The sequence below is a fragment of the Gorilla gorilla genome, chromosome 17 (assembly GCF_029281585.2).
Source record: "Gorilla gorilla gorilla isolate KB3781 chromosome 17, NHGRI_mGorGor1-v2.1_pri, whole genome shotgun sequence".
In the NCBI taxonomy this organism is placed as follows: domain Eukaryota; kingdom Metazoa; phylum Chordata; class Mammalia; order Primates; family Hominidae; genus Gorilla; species Gorilla gorilla.
Window position 1 is genome coordinate 32,981,047 of NC_073241.2, and position 3,394 is coordinate 32,984,440.

At 48.6% G+C, this 3,394-nt stretch overlaps 1 non-coding gene across 1 annotated transcript; it reads right to left on the bottom strand.

The window, feature by feature from the left end:
* Positions 1-2,938: 2,938 nt before the first annotated feature.
* Positions 2,939-3,090, bottom strand: LOC115933228 (5.8S ribosomal RNA). Its single transcript, XR_008673701.1, has one exon. It is a non-coding gene; the product is annotated as a 5.8S ribosomal RNA (ribosomal RNA).
* Positions 3,091-3,394: the final 304 nt, after the last annotated feature.

The window sequence follows — 3,394 nt, forward strand, 5'->3', positions numbered from 1 at the left end:
AAGAACAGAGTTTCCAGACTGATTAAAGGAATGAAACGTTTTAATTGGTGAGATGAATGCACACATCACAAAGCAGTTTCTCAGAAACCTTCTTTATAGTTTTTATGTGAAGATACTTCCTTTTTCACCATGGCCTCAAAGCACTCACAAATATCCCTTTGCAGATTCTACAACAACGGAATTTCCAAACTGCTCATAATTGGTTTTTAGGACCAACATGAACATTTAGACACACTGCTTCTGGTGCAGCACACATGTATTATCCACACTGAAATTAGGAATTCAACTGAAGTTCATGTAGAGCCAAAAATGTGAATATTTGGGGGACCTCAGAGATGATCTAGCTCACTTTATTTTGTAGAAAAGAAAACAGTTTCAGGGAAAGGGCATGCATTGCCTACGGTGATTCAGCAGCTTTGGCACAGAAACACAACACACTTAAGGTGATTCATCAGGTTTGGAGCAGAAATACAATACAATCTCTGTTCTTTTTCCTCTCAGATCCAGAATTTGTTCACAAAACTGAACTACTTATGTTTCTGATTCCTTATTTTTTCTTTCTAAATTTTGCCAGTATTGTCTAATGAAGATCCTATTCTATACCCTAAATATTTAAATTCGTTACCACTATTGTCTCTCTATAAGTAAAATTACTAGTTGCTATTATAAATGATTATTCAATCACTTTTCATTTTTGGGGGGTTCAGTACAAAGTTAGTAACAAATAAACACTATTGGCCTTGGCAATACAAGAGGAGTTCAAGTCCTCCAGGGCACGTCAGGAAAAGGCTAAATGACAGCTGTGCTGCGAGTGGACAGAATACAGCTCTCATACAGACTATTGAGTATTTGATGTTCTTCAACAATTTCATTAATCTGCAGTTTTTTCCTCTTTGAAGTGAAAGTCTGCTGTGACTTTCAAGTTTCTTTTGAAATAATTATAGATTCACAGGAAGCTGCAAAAGGTACAGGGATGTCTTAGGTACTCTTCACTAATTCCAGTGGTGACTTCTCACGTAGCAATAGAGCATTATCAAAACCTGGAAACTGACATAGGTACAATTCAGAAAGCTTACTCGGATCGCAACCGTTTTGTGTGCATTCATTTTTGTATGTGTGTATGCATGTGCGTGTGTTCTGTGCATTTTTATGTGGTGTAGATCTCTGTAACTACCACTTCCACAGTCAAGATACAGAACTGTAGCCTCACCACCAGGCTCCAACTTGTGATCTTTGCTGACACTCTGACACGTTTTCCTCCATCCCTTCCCCTTGGCAACCCCATAGCATGTTCTCCATCTTTACAATTTTATTTCAATAATTTATATAAATGTAATTGTACAAAATCATATTTTTAAATGGAAAAAACAAGTCACAGATAGTTTTGTTAGAGCTGTAAAATAGTCTTTAACATTCATTTGTTTTATGTTCTATTTGTCTCAAAACAATGTGCTTTGTTCTTTCCCATACTTTCTGATATCAGGATAGGAAATCAATACCAAACAAAGCATTTCCATTCATGTTTTTCCACAGCTTGGTTTTCACGGTTGTTGCCTAACATTTATTGTTCCATTTACTCTTTCTCTCTGTTTTCCATCACATAAAAGTAACTTTGTGTTCTTTATCTCTTCTAAGAAAACTTGGTAATGAGTCTTTAATGTGACGCCTGGACCACCCTTGCTTTGATTTTGTGTTATGGGTGGTCTTTTGTGTGATCGCTCTCATGGAGAGTCCTTGTGAAGCTGGGCTTTTCCAGTGGTTTTTCAAAATGGAAATAGATATTTAACAAACCAAACACAAAATGACCTTGCTCCAGGAATACATCATTTCTGAGAAAACACTACCTCTTCCAACTAGAGACTGAATTATTACTCATATTATCTTTTACTCCCTTTTATTAAAACTGTACTTTTTTTTGCATATTTGTATAACTCGGGTAATGAAATGTGAAACTAAGTGATTGCCTACCAATTACAATTGGTGTTAACGATGCTACTGGGAGGCCACCCCTACAGTGGCTGCGCCGAGTTTAGGGACTTGCTAGCTTTGCTAAGTTACATGGGATTGCCTACGTACTAAATGGAGGTGGGGGACTGGTCCGAGGACGCAGCCCTGCCCCCGTGGCCCGACATGGAAGCTACAGACCGGGCCCCAGGCACTGCGCGGCTGAGAGCTGGAGGGGGGCGCACGATGGCGGACAACACCGCAGCATCCAGCGAGTCACCGCCAGGGGCACGCAAACCCCAGGACCGCGGCCACGAGCCCTGCCAGACGGGAGGCGTGGCGCGCTTCTGTCCCCGGACACAACCGCGACGCGTGCCGGGCAGGCGGGGGGCGGGCGGGCGAGGAGGACTGTGCCTTGGAGGGGTGTTGGGGAGGAGGGGAGCTGGAGCGGCGGTGGGCCGGTTGCCGGGCAGCCACCAGGGGCGGAGGCGAACCACGGCGACCGGGACGCGCTCCCCCACCATCTCCCCGGCAGACCCTTCCTACTTGCCTTCCTGCCCCCACCAACAAACCCACACTACCCACGATGCACGACGACGATGGCACGGGACCTTCCACCCCACCAGGGCCAATGAACCCTGCACCACGAGCTGCGTGAGGCACAGGGAGCCCCGGAGGGAGGAACCCGGACAGCGGTGGTGGCCACGGGAACTCGGCCCCAGCCGGCTCTCTTCCCTCTCTGTTTTCGCGGGTGGCAGCGCAGCCCTCTCTCGCTTCCTCACAGCTGGGAGGCCTCCTTCCCCATGCCACCCAATGCGTGACCACACAGGGCCTGCGGGGGGAGGGAGAAGGGGCGGGCATGGCGGCAGAGGAGGGCAGATGTCACCAGTCTGCACTTGAGGGGACGGAGGGCCCCGGCAGGCCAAGCCAGGGAATCCCCAGCCGTGCACCCCGAGGAGCCCGGAGGCACCCCTGGGGACTATTGATCGGCAAGCGACGCTCAGACAGGCATAGCCCTGGGAGGAACCCGGGCCACAAGTGCATTCGAAGTATGGATGATCAATGTGTCCTGCAATTCACATTAGTTATCAAAGCTAGCTGAGTTCTTCATCAACACAGAAGCCCAGTGATCCACCGCAAAAAGTCATACAAGGTGGATTTGGCGAGGGCTCTCACAAAACCGGGAGGCCCTACTGGCACAACCGGTCCCCCAGAGGGTTTACCTCAGGCCGGCCATTCAGACAGCAAGGGGACCAGACTCCAGAGAGGGGTCGGAAGGTTTCACAACACAGGGAGGAGGTGACGACCACGGGGGGGCGAACGCTGACAGCACCCCATGGGCGCCCGGGGATTCCCGCCCCCACAGCGCAGGGCACAGGCCACACGCACGGCACGCGCGCGATGGCACGACGGCCGCTGGTAAAGCCCCCACCGGCATCAGCGGCGACAC